At 40.5% G+C, this 24,788-nt stretch overlaps 1 protein-coding gene across 1 annotated transcript in view; it reads right to left on the reverse strand.

The window, feature by feature from the left end:
• ELAVL4 (ELAV like RNA binding protein 4) overlaps nucleotides 1–24,788 on the reverse strand; it is an 88,867-nt gene that overhangs the window by 51,004 nt on the left and 13,075 nt on the right. The window lies entirely within an intron of this gene.

Here is a 24,788-nt window from a genome sequence, read left to right on the forward strand (position 1 = left end):
TCTTAAAGACACAAGTCAAGTCTCTTTCAAGATTTTATTTTATTTTATGTTTTGAAAAGAAAGAGAACAAGATAAAGCAAGATGGAGCGACGAGACTGGGTTGTGAACACAGCCAATTTAGAAGCATGTTTTTAACCAAAATGTTAAACTCCCCTCGCTATTTTTAGGCCAGCCTGTAGATTTTGAACACAGACTAGAATGCAGTGGGAACTCTCCCATTATTTTGTTAATGAAAAGCTAATTCCTGTTTTCATTACACAATCACTCTCAGAAATGTATACTTAAGCCACACCAAATTATAATTAAAATGTAAAGTAATAATCATGATTAAAATTATAGTTCCATTAAAGCTGAAAAACTAAATATAGAGGGCTACGCTCACAAGATCAAATACAGTACCTGTTTATTAACTATCTCATAAAGTAAAATGACATTAAATTAAGTGGGGCCGTTCCATATGGGAAGGGTTTATTTAGATTTTCACTGATACTTAAGCACTGATCAAACTTCAGATTTCATGAGCACATCCTGGGGAGCTACAAAGTCATCTAATGATTTTTCTCCCTAGTCACTCTGTGACTGTTTCTCCTGGACCTCTAATAAAATAAAAAACATAAAGGAAGAGTTCTCTCTAGGTCTCCACCTTAGGTCCAGCACAGCCCGAGGCTATCCTCTCATACTTTACTCAAAAAGTAAATAGTTTAAATTTAAATTAAATTTGGATTCAAATAGTTAATTAAACAAAGATTTCCACAAACGTGTGAACTGTTCCAGGCAGCATGCATGGGACAAAAGAGATGAATAAATCTCAGTCTCTACCCTCAAGGAGCTTACGGTCTACTGAGGACACAGACAGGCAAACGGCTCCCAGGAGGACAATGGGCGTACAGTAGGGGAGCAGTGAGCCCTGCTTTACAGGATGGGATTCAGGGAAAGTACTGAGAAGATGAAGCTGGAATAACGTTCTACATGGAAAACGGATGTAAGCTCATGGTTATGAAGAGGTCCTGTGTGGCATGACAAACATAGAGAATCACAAAATTGCAGAGCCAGAAGGCACCTAAGGAAATAAAATCTAGTTCAAAACTCTCATGTCTGAGATGAATTCCAGAGACATCCAGTGAATTCTGTCATCACGGGAAACTGGGGCAGAGTCTGGGGCTGCACTCAGTTTCCTTGGTCCCAAATGCAGCCCAGCAGTCCCACTTTTCCACTCTATGCTATCACCATCTCTCACTCGTCCTTCATGATAGGACTTCCCTCGCCTCTGCATTGATCAATTCTTTGGAAATGGAATCATGTTTTGCCATTCACTAGCTGTGTGACCTTGGGGAAGGGACTGAAACACTAGAAGCCTTAGTTTTCCTCATTTGAAAAATGGGAACAACGCCACCTGCTTTGCAAAGTAGTGACATGATGTACAGAAAACACCTGAATAGTGGCGGGAATGTAATTCACCATCATTCATATTTATTAAAGTCATTCTACCAATCGTCCGACGTGATTTCTCTCACTAAGTCCTCACAAGAAGGCAATGAGTCATATCCTAATATTCTCTACATCTCATAGACATGGAAAGCAAGGTTTAACAGACATCTGATAACTAGCAGCTTCCATTATTATCACCATTTGGCTGTTGAGAGAATTTTGGGGGGATAAGTACTTTTATATACATGTAGTAAAGCATGCAAACCTTAAGGGTACAATTCAAAGAATATTTACAAAGAGAACAAGATTCACACCTGAGTAATCACTTTTCAGATCTATATATAGAAGATGACTAGCATCCCAGAAGCCTTTCTTGTGTCCCTACCTCCATCATTCACACCGCCCCCCAAAGGTAACTGACTTCTAATCCGTAGAGCAGTTTTATCTGCTTTTGAACATTATACACATGGAATCACACATATGTACTCTTTTATGTCTTTTCACACGTTACGTCTGGGTGTCATCCATGTCGTTAGATACAGCGGTAGGTTTTTCTTCTCCGCTGCTGTATGGAATTCCATTGCGAAATTATGAAAATATCACATTTTATTTATCTCTTCTGTTGATAAACGCTTCGGTTGTTTCTAGTTTTTAACTATTATAGATAAAGCTGCTCGGAGCATTATGCACATGTCTCACGGTTTACATACATACACATTTCTGTTGGGAATATTCTTGGGAGTCTATTTTTGGGTCAGAGTGTATGTATGTTCTGTTTAGTAGACACTGTCAGTATCTCTTTTAAATGGTGGCACCCACTTACACTCCCACCCGCAGAGTATCAGAGTTCCAGTTGCTGCACATCCTCACCAATACCCAGAGAATTTCTGGTTTTGTTTTGTTTTTCGCTTATTTTCTTACTGAAGCAGAAGTGATAAAGTAAAACAGGAGTAAGTTTTTAGTCAAGGCAACAGCTGACTTAAGACTGTAGTTCTACCACTTATTAGCTATGTGATCTCAGGCAGGTTACTGCAATACTCCGCCTCAGTTTCCTCTTTGTAAACTGGAATAAAGCCTCAGGTGCAGGTTTATCTTCCGAATGAATGCCTGGAGGCATTATGACTATTATCCTTCATCATGCCCTACGTAGGTGTTACTCTAATTGTTTCCTTTTTTGAATGATCACAAATGGGAAATGAAACCAAAAGGGACAAAAAAAAAAAAAAAAAAAAGAAGCCTCAAGAACAGCCAAGGGAATAAGGCAGATTGAGGAAGGTGAGGAGCTTCTAAGATTCTTGACCATCACGTAAGTAACTTGAGTGCCTCTGCTTACCACATCCTCAGAACTTCTTGGATTCAGGTCAACTGTGAGATTCTGGAAGGCTGGTCCAGACAGCAAGGAGAAAACAAAGGGTTTCTGAGAAGAATCTTAAACCAAGCTCTTCTCGGCACGGATAGAAGCTGTACCCAAACAAAGCCTATTCAGCTGCTCTGCCCAAGAAAACATGAGGGAGACGTGCCCACGGGAGGCACATGCTAATGGAGATGATGTCGCAGAGCATCGTCACAGCTCCTGGCTGGGAGGCAGGTTTCTGTTCTGCCCAACTGTTGGGCCTCCTGGGTCTAAGCAGTGTCTCCATTTGCTGTGTTGCTTCACTGAGTCAGGTGTCCAGGCAACAAACACCAGGAGCCCTGCCAACTTGATAAGCAACTTAAAAACAGAATTTATCCATTTCAGGAGGCTGGGCTGGCAGAACCAGAGAGCTACCCAACAGCTACCTTTTGACTTAATGGCAAACAAGCCAGTCCCACAATCTAGAGAAACACATTCCCCGCTCTCCCATCTTTCTCAGGTTACCCTTCTTAAGGCTGCCCCACAAACACCTAGAAAATATCCTGCACCAAGGCAGCTTTGGGGGCATTAATGATGGAGTATAGAGAAGAACGTAAATCATACCTAAGCGTGCTGAGATTTTATGGGACCACGACTATTAAAGGTCACCTGAGAGCCGGGTTCATCTTTCGTTCACTGGATGCTCGCCTCACAGACGTGTGCGGTCAAAGCCAGCACTTGTCCACGTGAACATCTCACAGGTCTCCCTGCTCCAGAGAAGCCTAGGAAGTACCAAGTCCACAGCAGAGTAATTTCGGTTCCCCAACCAGCTTTCTGATCTCCTTACACCTTATGTGGATTTCCTAAATTATGCTGACTCTTGGAGTTGAGCCCCATCTGTAGGTCAGACAACCCTAATTGGGCCCCAACCTCTGAAAAGCATCCACGAGATGCAGCGTTTGGTACTGAGCCACCTCAACCGACCAAACCTATAAATTAGGTCAAGTCTTTCTTGGCTTATGGCAACGGAGCTCTCTTTGCTCTGCACACACACTACACGGTTATCGTTCTGTGTACTCAGAAAGAACTGGTGAAAACACACACATGCACACACAGTTTGCTCAATAAAAATGTACAGTTCTAAAGGTGAGAAACACTTGCAAATGTGTTAATATACATCATGTAGTAAGACCCCTCATTGGTCTTAATGATGCATCCCAGGATACAAGACAGGCTTAAAAAACGAATCAGAAGTGTAAAATGTCAGAATGAAATCTGACACACAAGTGAATCAAGAGGATTTTAAAACATTAAAATAAGAGAAATTGCCAAGATCTAAAGATATCAAACTCAAGAATATGAAACTATAATATTTTAAGGTTACACGATACATCTTAAAGAAAGGACACTTGTAATCTCAACGTGGGAAACAGACCAGCAGTAAACGTGTGTGTTAGTGGGAAGCACATCCTCCAATGAGCACAGAGGCTGGCTCGGCAAGATCAGAACACTTCCTTCCCCAGGCCTTTGATATTCTAACAACACAATTTTCATTGCAAATAAATATATCAGTTACTCAAGTGTGCCTACGTACTTTCACGAAACAGTCTGTGTGGGTCACATGGCCAACTTTGCAGCTGACCAGGTTCCAAACCCCTGACTTGCCCTGCTTCCCTCTTCTGAACGGCAATTAAGAACAGAATTACAGTGAGCAACCAGGATAGAGCATTGAGGAGGTTCAGTTGACGTCAAACTCTAATGGTTGTACAAAGCACTGCATTAAATCTTTTATGTTCCTGTGATATATTTTAAGAAACATTATACAGGCAGAAAATTTCAGGGATAAACTATTAGAGCAGTGCACAATAATGTAGGCACTCAAATCCTGTCATTGTAAATGTCAATGGTTTGAATGACTAATTACTCACACTCAACGCATTAACCTCACCCCTCCCACCATTTTTTTTTTCGGCAAAATATACAACAAAAGCAAGAGGGAAGGCCTCACACATGCAGCTGCTGGATCACCACTCAGGGTCATTTATCTCTGTGGTGGGAAGTAAGAAGCAGCGGCCGGGCTCAGCCTCTTTCTCAGGGTGTTCCTGAAAAAAACAGTCCTTTGTAGCATCTCCATCACCATAATCCTGGGTCCTTCCTGATAGCCCTAATTACCTGCTCAGTCCCATCTCTTATTATTGTCCACCCAAGGCACTTGCTACACTATTTCCTGGACTTTTCAGGTCAAATGCACATTAAAAAAAAAAAAAAAAAAGGTTTATTTCCACTCTGGCTAGATCTGGGAATGCTAGAAGAACAGAGATGGAGCCCCAGAATGCCAGGCACTGTGCTGGGCCCTGGGGATACAGAGACAACAAAGACAAGGAGCTGGCCCTCACTGAGTTCACGATGTGGATGCATGACAGATACCAGAGAACATTAGGGACCACAGAGCCCAACACCATAATTTTAACAATGAGGAAACTGAGGACCAGAAAAGGGAAATGACTTGCCCAGGGTGACACTGCTAGTTAGAACAGGAAATGGGACTTGAGCCCAGGTCTACATAAGAGTACGCAAGAGTACAGCGACTGTGTACAGTGTGACAGTGCAGACAAGGACATCTGGATGAGGGTTTACTTTTCCTTTTCTGGGAGGAGGCAGAGAGGGGTGGCCATATCATAAAAATGTACTTGAACAGACATGTGGCAACATGTCTACCTCCATACCTTGCTGAGTCTGGCACTTTAAAGTTCACGAAGAATGGTGACCTGAACTCTGAGCCCATAACTGAGAGACCACATCTGTTTTGTTTATTATAGCATCTCCTGCATGTAGAACTGGGTCTGAAGATTGGTAGGTCCTGGATAAAGGACTCTTGAATGACTGAAAGCCCTTACATGCTCAATAGTTCACTAGATCCCTCAAACAACCCTGTAAAGTACAAGCCAAAAAGGTATGAATGTCATCCCAATTTTACATTTAACAAAAGAGAACAGAACACTTACTGAGTACCTATTATACGCCAGGCATACATTTAGATATTATTTCAAATATAGATTTTAAGAGGCATTCATTCAAGAGGAGGAGCTGAATCTTTGGCTGACAAGGACCCCCTTGAGAATCTGTTGAATGCCTTTGCCCATTCTCGCCAGAAAAATGCACACACACACATTTTATGTACACTAATGGCAATTCTTTGTCTCCAGATTGAAATCCTCCAGTTGATTCTAAGAGTAGCAATAGAATCAAAGTGCAAAAATTTCCCTTCCTCTCCAAATCATTCTTTTCATATAATTTCTTGTTCTCAGAATTCATTAATTCATTAACCAAACAAATATTTATTGATGAAGGGTCTACATGTCAGAGCAGAGAGCAAGCACGACCTGTGGCCAGAAGGCCCTATAAGTGTATTAAGCAAGACCACTGTAAAATTCTAAAAATGTACTTAAAGCCTCCTTTAATATTTCTTCCACCAGCTCATGAATTCCTCACAGCTCCCTCTGTCCCCCACTCTTGACAAGGCTTTCATTTGCTCAAATGTGGGGAGAGTCAGGCTAGAGTTAGAGGGCTGGTCCTCCTCCTCACAACTAAGGACAGTCACTGTCCCAGGCACCAGAGAGCCACATCGGAGGTCCTACCGTAGCCCCCTCACCAATCCTGTCAGCCATACTGTGTAGCCCTGTTCCAGTATTTTCCATAAAAATGGCAGTCCAATAATATACTGCACGGTCTTGCATTTACACATCTTAACCTACTTTACACTCTTGGGATTTACTTTGTGAGACACATTTAAGGTTCCAACTTTGTGTTACAGGAACCTGTGACATTGTAGAACTCACTGCTGACATTCGTCATCCACAAGCCCAGGGCAGGGCCCTTGTACCCCCAATACAGCCGTTCTCAACTTCTGGTTTTCTGGCAGAGGCGTGGCCATGATGCTCGATTCAGGCAAAAGGATCAGGAGACAAGAACCGAAGAAGGTCACAGGAATATGATGCTTCTTTCCCAAACACTGTCCCCTCTACCTCCAGCGCCCTCTAAATGTCAGCATCCTCAGAAACAAGATGTTAATGGAGTGTACTGATTGCAAACATGTCTCAGGTGTGTACATCTGAGACACACACACATATTTTATTCAATATTTTAATGAGTATTTAAAGGTGTTTTCTTTTACCATCTTGGAAGGACTTTTGAAAATTAACGTATAAAGGCTAACCCTTACGTAATAGAACAAGTGCTCCCGAGAGCATGAAGAATAATGTTTACCAAGGGCAGTCACTGAATCGAACCATTAAAGAAATAGATTTAAATTATTCATGAGAACAAAAATAAAAGTCCTAATTCTCTTTGTAGGCATTTCCCACTTAACTCTTATAAAACCCTGACACGCACTTCGTTAGACTCTGGTGGTGCAGCCCAGACTACCGCACCTCGCCCGCCCTTCCAAAGCCTGAAAAACAAATCCCCAAAGTTAGAAAATACACAGCAGGCTCTGTGTTCCTGAAGACAGATATTATTTTTAGGAATAATTCCTCACTTCTCTTCTTGCTCCTTGAAAGATACTAAAAATGTCCTTACAACCCCCCAATTTCATATTTTTTAAAAGTTTCGTCCATCGGCTTATAAAATCCATGCTCTCCCCTCCTTCTCTTCAAGAGGCTTTAATTCGTTCAAGTCCCTTCAGATTAATATTTTTTTCTAAACGCAGTGCTTTCCTGGTTATGATTCAACTGGGAAGGAGACACATGTTATTAATGGGGCCCAGGAGCAGGGGCTGAGATTGATGATCTGATCACTCTAGGAAAAGGGAACTTGGGAATATACCCAGCCCCCCCCCCAAACCAAATTACAGGTGATGACTCCCAAAGACCCCTGGAACAGAAGAATCTGGCTGAAGACTGCACTCATGTCTCTCAAAACCATTTGTACCAAGTTTCCGTAATTCTGCTGGAAGGTAACTAGAAAACTCTAGAAAAAATATTTAATTCCAACTGGGGAAAACATGCTGACAGTTTAATAGTACCTTTGGGTAGATGCACAAATAACCTGAAAGACCTATTTACTCTAGGAAGTTACGTGGTAATAAATTCTCGGCATGTCCTTAAAACAAGTGTGTTCCATTCAACACAAGTTTATTGAATGCTATTACAGACCAAGGCATTGTTCTAGGAATCTGGAAAACAAAAATAATTTTGTCCCTGCCCTTAGAGGGTTCAAGTTAGGAGGATGGGAGAGCAGGGCAGGTAAACAAATAATTAACTAAAATCAATTGCACATACCCCTTTCTTTAAGTAGTTGCCTCCAGAGTTTCTCTAATGACTCCCCCTCCTTCCAAAGAGCACATACATGAAATACATGCAGACATGTCCTGATACTGAACGGACATGTCCTACTTCCGGTCTAAATGCTTATATCCTAGACAAACAACTTTGTAATAAGGAGGTAAGCTTGAGGCATTACCTCTTTGAAACAGCATCTTCTTCACTGGAGAGGAATACCAGGCATGCTAAAAGTATTCTCAGTGGGGGCAGTCAGGGTTTTTAAAAAATCAGCAGCCACTGGAGAGAACAAGAGGCATTAATACTTAAAATAGCAGGGCCAGCATGGATATGAAAAGCATAATCAAAATTTAATTTCTCTTAGGCATTATTCTCAAATTCACAGAAATCCGAGTTTTTAATCTTCCTACCCAGATACATCACACACATTTCCTCTCCTAAATAAATACTGGCCTCCTTTATATCTTACAGTGTTTCTTTACGGCTTCCGTTTGGGCCTAAAATGATTTCCGGTATGCCCATCCTGGGGTAGTCCTAGTCAGACACCGGGGTATTTTGGTTTTAACAGACTCTTCCAGCAAACTTTCCAGAGCTGAGGGATGGCATGACCATCCAGTTCATTATAAAGAGGAGGAGACCTTTCTTCCACCCCCCCTCCGCCGAACTCACAATTTAGTCCTCTTTTCCAAAATGGCCAATAAAGATGATCTCAAACTTTTGATAAGCTTTCTCTGTTAAAGACATATCTGAAAAGCACAAATGTTTGCATTTCAATATAAATGCAATTTCGTGGGCAAGCTCTTAGGCTTCCTGCAAAAATAAAAAAAATCAATTGGAAAACAATTCCTTTCCTATCCAACCCTCTAAGCTCCCAAACTCTGAATGTTTAATGTGGACAAAATAACCAAAATGCCTCATGATAAGCTACAGGCACCTGCTGAGGCAGGAGCTAGTTGTGAAGGTACATGTGTTACCTGCTCTTCCATACGAAGAACATTAATGAATTCTTTGTAAAACTGTCCCCAGACGGATTAAGTTGAGCGTATCTTCTGACGTATAACCAATAGCCAATGGCACAATTCATGTAAACATAAATATTGTATATTTATAAAATGCCTGGCTCCTGGCTCAGAGTGTGAGCAAACTCACCTGATCCAGCTGTATGTACCAAGCAATGTTATTCTGAATCTGTATCGTGATCTCCAGCACTGGGTCGGTCTCTGAATTTGTCTTATGCACACTCAGATTAAATTCTTCAGAAATACAAGTAAAATATTTTTTATTGTGAAAGTTTATATTTGTTTTCTTAACAAAGCTGGGGGAGATGGGGAGGATAGTAAAGGGGAGTCGAGGGAGTTAGTATCTAGAAAAATCTGCACAGAGCAATCTTCTCTTTGTTAAGGATTGTATAATGCCAATGGCTCTTCCAATTGTGCAATTCAAAGGAGAGAGATTATTTGGGGGCATTTTGAAGCTAAAGATACTGAGTGAAATAAAACGGTTCTCAGTACTTCAATGTTATGTATAAGTGGCCAGGATAAATTAGATCCAGGGACAATTCACACAACCTCATGTGATATCTACATGTTCATTAGTGAAAAAAATCCTGAACATCATTATGATAGGGCAGTTTTAAATTTGAAAATTACTTTATCACACTTGAAAACTTATTTTTAGTTTCTCCCTTCTCTGAATTTCTTTCTTCTCGTCTTTCTTCTTCTTCTTCTTCTTCTTTTTTTTAATAAGAAGGATACATTAGAAAAAAGGACTTTTTGATCTAATACGAGAACATTACCCCTCAACTACCTCAGTGAGGTATTTGGGACTACCGTTCATCCTGAACACCCTCTGGGAAGGCAGATGGGTGTGAGTAAAACTGGACTCTATCGTATCAGTTTTGGTGAGAATGCAGACCTGGGCTGGGAGAAGTGTATCTTTGAATTATTTGCAGACACCTTGTTTATAGAGAACATAGAAATTCAAGGTTTGCAACTGGTAAGCTTCAAGGTGCAGTGAAATAGTCTCTCTCATCATCACTGGTGGAAATATAATTTGACACAATCTTTCTGAGCCTTATGTTCAGATTCTTGGACCCAAGGATCCATTCTGAAGCTCAGAAAAGAATCCAAAATTCTAAAGACCAAAAGTATGCACAATAAAAACTGTATCTAAAAGAGTGAAAAAACAGAAACAACCTAAGGGCCCAACAAGGGGGAATGACTAAGTAAGTTATTGTATAGTTTTATGATCCAGGATTTTGCAGCTGTATTTAAAATGATGTGTATAATGGGTTTTATAGCATGAGAAAATGTGTATGATAAATGTAGAAAAAAGTGAAATAAAAAATTGATTATCTTGATTATATAAACATGCACAGTGTAGGAGGGAAAAATAAAAATGCTAACAATGAAGTGTGCAATTATACTTGTCTCTATCTTTATTTTCCAAGTTTTTTGTTTTACAATGAAAATACAGCAGTTTTATAATCTGAAAGGAAGTTATTTTTAAAAATGAAAGAAAATGTCAAATCCTTCAAACCAGTTTGGAGTCACAGTATTAAAAATGATTCCATCTCCTCCCCAGAGCCGTCCTGCAGGATCTCTCCTTGGCCACGCTCTGTTCCTACATTAGAGGACACACAGGAGCCCAAATGAATAAAAATCGCATTTCTTGAAACGGACTGTGATTCGGTCTCTCCTTCACCTAAATCACTGTGTATTAGCAAGGTTACAATCTAAGTCTGCCTTATCGCCTGGCAGCAACCTTCAGGAGGACAGCAAGGAGAGAAGATGATTTATAAGAAAACCGTTCCCTGGATCAGGGAGTGAAAAGTACTGATCCGTTCTAAAAGCTCCTGCTGACAAACTCTGATATTATGAACATTCTGCACTTGGACAAAAGCTCCCACTTTTCTTAATTACATGGTTTGAGCAGGAGCCTGCTTTTAGGATCTGCCCAATCACACAACAGCCATTTATTTTCCCAACTGCAGCTGCCAAAATTTCCCTGATCTCTGTTCTGTGCTCCATCTTCAAGGACATCTTATGAATGTATGACACTGTCAAGCAGCATTCCACGCCATGCTTCTTAAGCTTCTCCCTCTCTCTTTCCTGCCTACGGAGATCTTCCTAATACATATTTATTAAAAATCTCATGAACAAGAAGCAATGTGAAGAGGAAAAAAAAAATCACAAATACCACATATCAGAATATGTGTCTACTTTAAGACAAATACTTTGTTATGACAATGAACCAACATTCTTTGTCCTGTGTATGATGGGTTTGCTTTAGTTTTATGGACTCCGCATCTTAGAAGTCATTGGGTCTCCTTTTTGTAATATTGCTAGGAAAACGAGTGGCAAATCTGTAGCCCTCTGTGTTTAAAGAAAGAGCACAGAATCTCACTGCAAACTTTTAATTCTTTTTTAAACACAAACTTTACCTCTGAATTTATCTTATTTTTTTCTTCTCTTAATTTTCCTTCACCTTAATTTCCTCATTGTTCTATTTTTTAAAAAAGTAAAATAGATGTATTTATGTATTTTTATAACTTGCCTTGTAACGACAGAGAATTTTGGATTAGAACAAAGAATAAATAATAGTTTTGTCTTCACAAATAATCTTTCACCTTTCAAGATATGCTTTTGAAATCTCACTAATTCATACTAATTGGGCATGAGTAAAATTGGCATTTTAGAAAATTCAGAAATTTTTTAAAACACATGATAAGGTTTCAAAATTATTACCTTTATACTAAAATTCAAACTGCATGATATATAATTCTCCAATAAGACCCTTTTAGGACTAATTTAATAACTACCTAAGAATAATTCGGAGAGATACATATATACACTCAGGGACTGAAAAGAGCTTACTTCTTTGCTTCAGGTAACCATGTCCTTTAAAATCACAGACATAAAGTAAATTTGCTTGGCAAACCCCTCCAACTCTTGATATAGTCTTTTAATCCCAGAAATTAATCTTTAAAAAAGTGAAAGGCTAACAAATATTCACAATCAGCTGTTGTCAAATTAGGACAAATAGATTTTTTTTTTTTTTACTTACAGGCATATTTTAAAGTAAGTCACAATATAATAATGACAAGGCTGTCCTCCATTTGAACAGCTCCTCCCCACAACTGAAGTTCATTCTTAAAAGAAGAGGAAAGGCAGTACAAAGGGACAAAAGTCAAGCTAACTTCCTTAACATTAATGAGTTCCTTCAATGGGCCAGAAGCCATTATGATAAATGCTTGAGATACAGGAGAAAAAAGGGGTTCCTGCCTGCAAGGAAGTAAATAAATCAGTAAATAAGTAATTACTCTATGATGCCATAAATGTGGTAATGGAGCAGTATATACAAAGTGCTCTGCAAAGTCCCTGCCAGGAACATGGCAAAGGCCCAATAAATGGAGATCCTGTGATAACACTGATCAAAAAGCGCTTTGGATTACCTTGGAAAAGGTTTAGGCAAGCAATTACCATTAACTCCTTCCAATACTACCCCAGTTAGCACATAATAAATGGTGATAGATGTCATCAGGTTCATTACTTCACTTCATTTTCCCACAACTTTGCTAAGTAGGTAACTGTCATTCTCCCCACTCGCAGATGGGGAAACCAAGGCTTAAAGAACTGAAGTCACTCTACACAGAATGAAGAAGTGAGGCCTGGGGCAGGCAGTATCCATTCGCACTCAGCCAGAACCACAACCTAAACTCCAATGTGAAACCAAACTCTGTACCCTTTCTGCAACCTCCAAGTTGGAGGAGAGAGCTCCCATCACCATAAAATGCAACCCAATAGTCTTGGAGCAAGGAAACGGTAGAATCTGATTAAAACCATTCTGGGCTATGTATCTGCTATTAGTCACTAAAACTGCCAAGTAAATGGCTGTTATAGGAAAGATCTGAATTCAAAATTTTACATGGTGCGATGGCAAGAGCAGGAAGTTTAGAGTTTGGGTTTGAAAACCAGGCTCCAGCCTTGACCTTGGTTTAGACCCTTCGGACTCTCTGAGGTGCAGTTTAATTTACTCATCTGAAAAATACACACTACTCTCTCTGCCTTCCAGGGTTGCTGTAACGATGAAAAATAACACATGTAAGGCACTGGCTCAGAGCTGGGCACACAGGAAGGACTCAATGCATGTTCATTCCCCTTATTTAAAATGTAACATTCTGAAAATATATTCCCATTAAAATGAGGTGGCAAAGTCAACTAAGAGCTAGTAACATTTATCCTTGGAATTTAATTTCTGAAATGGAAAAGGACACTTAAAAATGTTACTACTCACCACCTATGTCAATAGCTATTTCCTTCATCTTCAAAATGTTTCACAAACATTAACTAATAAGTTCTCACAATAATATGAGCCAGGAAAAATACAGAGCAAAGGGGAAGGGATTAAGTGAACTTTAAAAAGTGAATAATGAAAGCATCATTTTTAACACTTACAAACATAATTTCTGGTACACTTTGCCTTTTTAAAAAACCCTCTACTGTGAATGGCTTAAAGTTAGATACTTCAAATAAAATAAGTGCAGTCATTCAGGTTTCTGATTTCCCAAGAGGGAAACCCTCTTGTTTTCATGGGAAGTTTTGGGAAATTGCCCCAGTGTGCTCTGGGTCCGGAGAGCAGAGGGCATTTCTGGCTTTCCACAGGGACCTGCTCAGGGTGGAGCAGGTCCTTATCCTTGGTCCACCTTCCACTTGGACGGCTCCTTCCTTCCTGTAGACCCCAAGGAGCAGCTACATTGACCAAACGCACTTCAAGAGGGTTTTCCAGGGCACGATGGAAAGGTGTAGTGGGAAGTGCAGAGAAAACAGAAAGTGTTGTCTCCCCACAGAAGTGAGATGAACCCTTACAAAGCCACTGGAAAGAATCCTTTAAATCACACGCTAGACTTAGGGGATTTTGTGAGCACATTCACACCCAACATCCCATTCCATCTGCATGAAGACCTGAGGGATGAGTGGGATTTGTCCCCTTCCCCTATCATTTGCATTTTACAGGTGAGCAGACCAAAGGTCAAGGAGCAAACACAAAGTAGAGTGACTAGCCCTGGTTCACAAGGTGCGGAGCTGGGATCGGAACCAAGGCTTCCTGTCACTGACTCTCATCTTCCTCCTTTACCCACCAAAACCTCCACAAACCCTGGAAAGCACACTCCTGGCAACATCCTTCTGCAGCCAGCACTGACAAACTAGCACACACTGTGGTCTCTCCCATGCCACACTCTGCACAAGCACTCCCGTTGGCCTGGAAAGCTCTCCTCTCCCACCATCACGCCTAACAAGCCCTTCCCCAGCTCCCCATCTTTCCCAGCTCCCATGTCTATCCTTTGCACATGCTTCCCTCACAGACATTTACCACACAACCCCGAGACTCTCCATCTCCCTGTCTCTGTCACTGGACTGTGAGTATCTTGAGGACAGGGGCCGTGTTTGATTCATCCATAATCCCAGGGACCGGTGCCGAGCTCTAGGCTTTGTTGGTAGAATAAATGCATAAACGGATGACATTCTAGTGCTCACCTGCTCTCCATAGCTAAATCTGCTCTCCTTGCTCTATCCCTCACCACTCTGCTCTCATCGTAAACCTCTCGCATCTCTCTCACCTCTTCAAAATCAATTTAAAAATAGGAGCACTTTTATCTTTTAAAGCTATATCGCCCTTATCACTCTTGTCTTCAACTTCTCTCAGACTCTCCCCAAGGACTGTATTTTTAAGGCTGTTTTCATAGCCTCTGTTTCTTTACCCCCACATTCCTTCCAACTCAGATTGCCTCTGCTTCAGGCCTAAACGCCTATTTCATTTTCCCTTTGGGTCTGAATCTGGCTAAAGTCTAGAGGTTAAGAGTCCCACAGAACATTTCTACCTTTGAGAGTTCCTACAAGTCACACAAGCCAAAGTCAAAGCCAATGGGGACTCAATACTTTGCTGTAACAACTATCAGAGCTAGGAATGCCTTGCATGTTTTTTTTTTTTAAACAAATGAGTGAATAAACTATCATGCAATTACTTCTATTTCCATTCAATTCAAATCAATTTAAGCACATCTCCAATATCTATTGCAGAGTGTAATGATTAGGAACACAGGCACCAGAGCCTGAATGCCTGGGTTCAAATCCCTGTTCCGGGTGTGATGTGGTGCATGTTACTTAACAAGTCTGTGTCTAAATTTTCTCAGAGTTGATAGTGTTCATAGGAATGTGGCAAAGATTAAATGTATTATTATGGTTAGATAACTGAGTTCCATGGCATTTGATCCCTGCCCCCTAGGAATTTAGTCTTGGAAGGGGAGGGGGCGGGCAGCAGTGATTAGTAGACACATCTATGAACAAAGTTCCAAACTGCAACAAGGCAAGTGCATGCTCTGAATGCCCCTGTGGTATGTACGGCTCTTCCATGTCTTTATATGTGTGCTTCCTCTCCTCCCTGCACTAAAAGGCTTCCCCCACCACTGTCTAAACAACCTGGCCATTTTGCAAAGTTCAGTTGAAGCCTGCCTCCCTGACCCACATGGCCTCGGCACCTTCTCTCTGTGCTTTGTCGTGGCACACACCACTCCACATTCAGTCACAGTTTACCTGCCTGTCTTCCCACTGACTGGGAGCTCCTTGAGAACAGGGCCTGAATTTTTGTTGACCTCTTGCTCCAGGCATGAGTATGCAGGAAGAATCTGACTAAAGGCTGCTCACTGAATCAGTGATCAGAGGCGGATGCAGGGTGCTAGGAGAATTTAGAGGGAGAGAATAGGGGCCTTGCTTTTTCCCAACCCACCAGGCTCTGCAGTGTGCTGAGAAAACCATAAGAGAAATGTATGGTTCTCTATTTTTAAATCCTTTTCTTAAGCCTTTTCTTCACTCTACCTGCACTGTTTATTTTAGATGAGTGCAGGCATCAAGATCAAAACCAATGTGAACTAGTGGCCAGGGGCGGGGCAAATAAATTTTGGGAGAATCACAATCCTAACATGCCACTAAACAAAAGAGGAAGCAAATATTTAGGGCTTCATCCAGTGCTGTGCACAAGAGGTGCACTGCCAAACGTTCAGTTATTCTTCTACTCTCCAGAGTGTTTGATGGAGAGTTTTGCGTTTTTGTTTTTTTTTTTTTTTTTTTTTTTTTTTTTGTAATTTAAATCCACACGTTGCAAATGAAAACAAAAGAGCTTTGGCATAAGAATAAACTATATCTCTCTTTTAATCTTAAGATTTCAATATAATTTTATGCAATAGTATACACAATGGAAAGGGGATAAAAATACATAAAATACACATATTTGTATTTTAAAACTAATGCTTTCTAGTTGCTCACACTGGGGCGTCAAGTAGGCTTATTTACAATTCTAGTTAATATAGGAGTCTTGGCCTGAATACTTTTGACCTATGAAGATACAAATTCAAAAGTAAGCACTTAAACTTAAAACTAGAAAGTAGCAGACTCAGGAACTGAACTCAGGATCTCACACACCAGAGCTCTTCTACCAAGCTTTTTAATCTTTCCCTGGCATCCATGATCCTTTCTGGGATGACATAGCCTAGTTTTGAGGTTATCTCTTCTCCTTTTTGAAGGTTATGAAATGGGAAGTAGCTTGCATATTTTATTCTAAATCTTCTCTTCCTATGAGCCCTGCAAAAAATGACCAATATCTAAAATATACACCCTAGGGGGACTGAACTATTTTTTAAAATGCTCCTTTTAATTTTTAAAATTAAATGCCTACTATGTGCCAGGCCCTGAACCAGTCTCTTTACATATGCTAACAATTCTTTAAACAAACCTTTGAAGTAGGTATAATTAACTCCATTTTACAGACAATGAAACTGAAGTTAGAGCAAGTTAGTGACTACCAAGACCCTACCACAGGTAAGTGGAAAGGGGAAAAAAAAATCCTCAATTTCTCTGACTCCAAAGCCCATGCTCTTAAACATTAGAATACTTTTATGGAAATGAAGAATCTTATGATAATGCCAATGACTACTGCACTTTTTGAATGACTGGCCTAACCTTCCTTCTGACCTTCTTGGAACATTTATCCCATTTTACAGCCTCAAACCAGGGAAATAGAGTGGAGATTGGAGACCCCTGGCCTATTTGTGAGTTCTCTTTGTTGGGTTTTCCCCAACAAATCTCTTAATTTCCTGCTATTCCAGGGATGACCACCCTACACTCAGTGCAGGTAGGGCAAGACTTTCACCCCAAGAGTCAGCAGCTGGACATATGAAGCCCAGCCTTTCACGACAGGGCAATGACTGCTGCGGCTTATCAAGTGGAAGCAGGACACTGGTGAACTACTGTGGCCTCGCTACGTGTTCACAAACAAATTCTCCTTAGTGCCACTCTCCCACCCATTGTCTCATTGTGGTTTTTAAATAGCATCCCATCATATGAAATTATAAAATGTCACATAATATATCTACTAATTCTACTTATTTCTTACTCTATTGTCTGTCTTCCCCCTCTAAAGTGAAAGCTCCAGCAGGGAAGGGACTTGTCTGAGTTACCACTGTATCTCCAGTATCCAGTACTATCTGGCCTATACCAGGCACTCAACAACTATTTGAAGAATGGGACACAAATTAATATTATATGATAATAATAATAATGATGATGATCGTTAGCACTTTATATGCCAAGCACTGTTTTAAGTTCTTAATACACATTGGTCCATCAAATCCTCACAATAACCCTAGGGTACAGATGAAGGAACAGAGGCACAGGGAGGATAAGTGACCTGCCTCCGGTCACAAATTGGTAAAGACAGGATTTGAACCCTGCAATCTTGACTGAAAGTCTCTATCAATAATTACTAGGCTAAATGTCTCTCATTAGTCCCTTCCTTTTAAGAAGTGAATAATACAAAATAGGAGACAGAACATGGGCTCTGGAATCAGACTAGGCTTGGAATTCCAAGTCTGACACTCCCTAGCCATGTGACCTTGTGCAAGTTATGTAAGCCACGTGGTGCTCTTTCTTCAAAACAGGAACACAAATACCTGCTTCCTAGAGTTGTGAGGTTCAATGAGATAACTTAAGTCTGTTCTTTCTGGTAAAGCCTGACACATACACTATAAAGGGTCCCTATTATTGTGATGTATCATTGTTACATCATATGGTAGAGACCAAGTGACATAAAGGAGTCTGAAAGAACGAAGAATTACTGAGGAAGTGCTGGTGAGTCATGACAGTCAGGAGAAGTTTCACATAAATAGACATACTCAAGATCGTCAACCCAAAGTTACAGAACTGTGGTTGGTGAGCAACAGTGGTGTCAAAACCAGTCTTCATGACAGAGGGATTCGGGTCAAACATCCCTCTTGCAGGCTAGAGGTAACAGGGCACCTGATGGCAACCCCTTAATGAACAATCTAACCAACACCCAACTCTATCATTCAGTTAACAATTCATTACTGAACACCTGCTAGGGGCCAGGCACGGAGAGGAGCCCAGTCCTGACTACTGACATGGTGGTGAGACAGACAAATCAACAAGTGACACTGTGGTGGGGAAGACCAGTGAAGGAAGGACACTGGCAGTGCTCATAGACGAGGCCCTCACCCAGTGTGAGTCAGGGGCACTTTCCTAGGTGGAGTCACCTCCTATTTGTCTCTTGAAGCCAGGTGAAGTAGAGCAGAAGGATGTTTGAGACCAAGGGATCTGTTTGAGCATAGGTAAGGATGGAACATGGCGAAGTTTCACAGCGGAGAATGAATGGAAAGTGGCGAGCTGTAGGATGGGGGGCTGGAAAGGAGGGCAGGGGCCGGGCCACATAGGGTCTCCTGGGTGTTGTGAAGGCCGCTGGGCTTGATCCTGAGCCACAAATCTCAGAGATCACATCTCAACTGTGTGCCTGTAGCAAATACACTGGTTCCCCCATGAAATACAAACAAAACAGCACTGAGAAAAAGAAAGAATACATTATTTTTTTAGTTCATCACCAAATTTTCTTTGGGGCCTTACTTTCTTCCTGAATAGGTCACAGGCATTTTTAGCACTAGTGTAGTTTATCACCAACCTCATGATACTGTTCCCCTTTTGTACTCTAAAGTCATTTTAAACTCAACTCTGTTCAGCAAATGTTACTCTCCCTTTCCCAGCACAGCACCCTGAATAACTTGGTAAATATTTGCTGAACTGGGCTGGATTCATTGAGTGACAACTCTATAAGGTAACCCTGCACCAATGGGTAAGCAGGGGCCACAGGGTAGTAGAAGATAAAAAGATGGCTATCATGGCACCCTTATCCTCAATAAACTTGAACTTCCAATGATGTAAATGAGACATGCATGACAATAATATATACACCCCAAAGCAGACTGCAAGGGGTGCATTCTTTCAGTAGTGGGCTTTGCAGGTGGTGGGGCTGAATCCCACCCTCACTGCAGTCTCACAACACTCAGCTCCCTGAGGGCAAGGGGCTACGTCTCTTTTATATTAAATCCTCAGAGACCACTAAATAGTAAGTACTTAGCAAGACTTTATCAAATGGATCTGTTTAATCTTCAGAACAACCCCAAGAAGTATAAATCATTTTACAAATGTGGAAATGGAGGCTTACGGAGGTAATGTGACTTGCTTGAGGTTATGAGGTTAGTATAGAAAAAATAGCAATAACAACAATAATAATTACTATTTTTCATTCTAAGGAAGGCTGCCCTCTATTTATCATTCTCTAAATGTTTTTGCCACAGGATTCTCTTTTCATTCTAAGATGGAAAATGTTCTCTCTGCCTGAATGAAACTTGAAGTTCATAATCTGAGCTCTTGAGCTCTGGTTGGCTTTTTGCTGCTGCCAGTTTCAGGAGTTTCAAAGGGCACTGAATGGTTTTAGGGCAGATGGATCAGCCACTTTCCAGGTAGGGATATTCTTCAGCACAAAGGTTCCCCAATACTCTCCCACTCCCTTTCAAATCACTAGGTGAGAATTAATCTAATTTCAATTCAGTTCAATAAATCTTTATTGAATAGCTAAACTATGTGGCAGGTACTTTTCTCACTACTTCCAAAATTAAATACTTAGTATGAAAGTCTTTGTGCCTGTCCTCCGGTGATTAAATCACATCTCACCCACTTTCATGCACAGTAACACCTCAAGGGAAGAGACCAAAGTGACCCACCAGTCTCTGTAAAGAAATACAGTGCTAACACAGAGTAGGCATCTTAATACATTTTCACGGAACTGAATAAATCTTTGACAGTTTGTTCTAGAATTAGACATGCCTGGGTTTAAATCAAATCTGGCCCAATTGCTGGCTCTGTAACCTTCATTTACCTTTCAAAATCTCAGTTCATCCATAAAACAGGAAAATTAACATTTACCTTAAAAGGTTGCTTTAGGGATTAAAAGGAATGCTATGTAAGGCACAGTGCCTGACTCATAGTAAGAGCTCAAGAAATGAAAGCTAATCTCATTATTTCTAGTCCCACCTCCAGATCACCTCCACTACTTATTACTATCACCATTATTATTATTACTTTGAAGGTTCAGCTAGGTAGCATGACCAAGGTATAAGATTTGCTAGTTAATGAATACTTTGATTAATAGAGAGTCCCAACACATGCCATACAGATATCATTAACTTTCAAAGATTTAAGATACATTTTCCACATTAAATCTAAAATAATCAGATGTCATCCTTTCTTCAATAATTTGGATGATACTAGAGACCTTGTACTGCATAGCTCTGAAGAAAAAAAAAAGTGGCTGTTCTTTTTCTTTTGGATAATGCAGAGCTCACTATCAACTAGAACAGTGTTTCTCAAAGTTTACTGACCAGGATCCAATAAAGCAAAAAAAGTAAGAAATACATTGAACACACAACAGCTTGATGTCACAACTCAAAACATAGGTAACTGAACCAAAAGTTTCATGAAATAATACTTACCCTTACTAAGCACTAGCCACTGATCTTTTCTGTTTCACTTTTTTGTTAATTTATGTAAAATTTTATTCGACCAAGGGGCGCCTGGGTGGCACAGCGGTTAGGCGTCTGCCTTCGGCTCAGGGCGTGATCCCGGCGTTATGGGATCGAGCCCCACATCAGGCTCCTCCGCTATGAGCCTGCTTCTTCCTCTCCCACTCCCCCTGCTTGTGTTCCCTCTCTCACTGGCTGTCTCTATCTCTGTCGAATAAATAAATAAAATCTTTAAAAAAAATAAATAGAAAAAAATTTTATTTGACCAAAATGTAGAAAAAGTGATACAATTACATATGATACAGTTGCAAGAACCTAAACAAAAAGTGTGGGTTTTATTCAATTGCACAATTTGCTAGTGTACCTTCTGGGTAGCGTGATCCTTAATAAATAGGAGTGAGGGGCAGAGGATTTGGATAAGCTAGAAGCAGGGTGATTTTGTCAGAATTTTAAACTTGAGTTGGCCCCCCACACTGCTGGGGAATGTGGAGTGTTTCAGCTCTGAGATTTTCACAAAGAAAGCAGAAATACAACAAAGTCAAAATGTCTACTTCACTTATTGTTTTAATTTTTTTTTAAATTCTGGTCAAGACGCAGTAAAATAATTGTAGGTAAAACTAGGACCTAGTAATTTACTAATATTGTTATTCTGTCTGTTGGGGTGTATCCAGGATATGGTTTAACGTATCCTCCCATCAAGATACGAAGTTGTACTAATTCTGTTTTACATATTAAGAACCTGACACTCAGCCAGGTTAGGTGACTTGGATGAATAAACTAAATGACAGACCCCGAACTCACAAGTTTCCTAACTCCGTAGTTCAGACTCTTTAAAAAATTATAACTCAATTCCATAAACATTTATTGAGTACTTACTGTGTGCCCAGCATTGAAATAAGAGAGCATTTGACAAGATCTCTGCCCTCCAGGGCTCACAGACTACAAGGGAACACAAGTATGCCTTGGTACATGGAAATGGAAGTGGGTGCTTTCCTATTCTGGAGGAAATAAGCTGATTCCCAATCTACCATCATCTTTTCTCTGGCCACACATTTTCCTAGGCCATGAGCACTGGTACCTGCTGGTGACAGAATGCAGCATGCCTCTAATGGCACACTTCTTTACAATCTGAAATAAAGCTGGTATTTTTCCTTCTAGTGCTTTTTGGCACCGTAACCCTAACTGCACCGGTGCGCATCGTCATCATCATCTTCATCACCACATCACACTCGGATCAGAAGAGCGCTTTAATGCCAAGCCTCCCTAAATAACCACTGTCCAATTCAGTAGTATCTTTAGGGTGACTCCAACTTCTGAGAAATCATGACCCAATAAAGGCAAGTCTTGACCCTGCAAAACAATCAGGAAACCATAACCCTCTGATCTAAGACATTCCATAGCTACTGATTCAAATAAAGTTAAAACCAAGTCAAAACAAAACCCCTTAACCTTCCTAAACGATAGCTTTTACCTATCTCTCTAGCTTTATCTTTACACAACTTACGCTGCATTTACACCAGACTACTTCTCATTCCTTAAGCAAGTGCCCATCTCCGTGCCTTTACTCATAGTCTTCCTTCCACACAGCATGCCCCTTTTCCTAATTTCTCTGCCTATCCATCTTTCCTGGCTCCACCCAAATGGCATTTCCTCCGTGACGGCTGTCTCCTTCCCCAACAACGACAAATGTCTCCTCTTATGTATATTGTTATCTCCTCTGCTGAGACACTTTTCACATTCTGCCTGTCACTGTCCTTACCCAATACATCGGAATCTGTTTTAAATACTGTGACATTCCAGGAGGCACCTAGAATGTGGTGTATATGCACAGACATGCAATCGTATTTGCTGATTCCACACTGAAAAACTTGATCTAGAATTGCTTTGTTTTGTTTTTGTTTTTTTCCCCCTACGGAAGTAAACTTTGGCTAAGCTGGATGTATTCCTAAAGACTCTGGAGCTAAGACTTCTGATATTGTTAAACATGTATCCTAAGGCAAGCGGCTGAGCTTTATTTTCTATAAAAAGGGGTTAACAATTTCTGCCCTAACTACATTAAGGAGATCAACCTGACAGCATAGAGCAAAAATTATACGATGTTAAGTGAATATGAGAAATGATCTCCCTAGTCACAGATCCATTACAACAGAACTGTGTTGGGAATAGCTGAAGTTCTAGAAACACAAACTTGCTCCTCTGTTCTTGGAAAATTGACACGATGATAGTTCAGGAAGAGTACGCTTCTGATTATAGCAACTGCAAGCCCATATCTCCAAAATTCACCAACTAGACACCTGCTTAAGAATTTTTACTAAAGCTCTTCTAAGCTAGAAGTCTTTTCTTCTTGCTGATAACCTTAAGCCAGAGGTATAAAGCAAGAAGGAATTGAGACTCAAGTACTAGCTTAAATAGGGGTCAATTTTTTAATAATACGAACATGTATCTAGCAAGGAGGTCCTAAGAATATCCACCTGCCCCTCCCCTTCCCAGTCACCTCAAATCATTCACCCGATCATCGTTTTGGTTTTTCATTAATAGGTGTGAGATTTTTCTAGGCTAAACTATGCACAAACATCTTCGACCCCTCTCCACATTCAAGCTCCTTTCTTCCACTGGTGTATTTCTGCCCATACAAAATGCATGGTAAAAGTCAACCGAATTCTTCCAGAGAGCCTGTGTATCACATACAAGGCTGCATACAAAATCCTTAGTAGAACCTTGGTGAAGCCTTGAAATAGATAGACGTAGAAAGAGAAAAATTCTATTGTCTGTTTCACAGTAAAGGGTCTTTTTTTTTTTTTTTTTAAACAAATGCGTAGGGCCTACAAAATGGTGCTTGGGGGATCCGATCAATTTACAATCCTTCCCTTGACTTTAAGGATCAAATTGAAGGAAAGAAAATGACTCCCTTTCACATCCTTCCCATGATCATATAAAGTGAAATTCCAAATCCACAACATTAAAACACTGTTCCAAGGAGGTTATGTTTTCAGTTTCAGTCTCGAACCCCTTCAGGTGCTACTTTTATTGTTTTTTTGTCCTTACTGGTGACAGCAACAGGTCCTGATTTAGAACAGCTTGCGAATTTTATTTAACGTGCCTGTCTAATTCCCCCTTTCAGAGCCTTGGGAAAAAGGCACAAAATTAGGCTCGGCCTAACACCGGTCCTGACACTCCCCATTACCCCTTCCCAAGTGCTTGTGATCAATAGCTACATCAGGCCTTTACGGTGACTCTCGCCCTGTCTCTTTCTTTCCTGCAAATGGGAGGGTCATAAATTGAGGGCCAGCATTCTGCTCACATCTCCCACACCTCTTCAGTCAATGTGATCACTTCTAGAGCTGTTTGCACTGCCAAAGCCATCCATCATCCTGCCTCACCAAGCAGGAGAAAGAAAACTGATGGCAAGTTAGAAAAATCTCATTAAGCCACTTTTTGCCTCAACCTCTTCACCACTCCTTGAAAAATAGAACTTCAAAATTCAGTCTGTTGGGGGAAATAAGAGGGATAGAAGGAAAAAGCTGATGTGGTGAAGAGGAAAAAAAATAGCTCCAAAGTAAGCTGGTTTCTGGGCCAGAGTCAAATAACTCACAGGTTATGATAATATATTTTAGACAGCAAAGATGAGACTGTATTCATTAGCTTAACCTGGTTTTTTTTCTGCTTGACTTCTGAAATTCCTAACAGCCTCTTTCATGAAATTAAAAAAAGAAAAAACAGCACCGATTAAAATTAATTTTTATATTCACCTTTTTTCTCTTTTAACAAGTAAATCCCAATTCTAATTCCAAAGGGGACCATAAACGTACCTTGCAAAAGCCTATGA

Source organism: Ursus maritimus, unplaced genomic scaffold, assembly GCF_017311325.1.
Source record: "Ursus maritimus isolate PB19 unplaced genomic scaffold, ASM1731132v1 scaffold_12, whole genome shotgun sequence".
In the NCBI taxonomy this organism is placed as follows: Eukaryota; Metazoa; Chordata; class Mammalia; order Carnivora; family Ursidae; genus Ursus; species Ursus maritimus.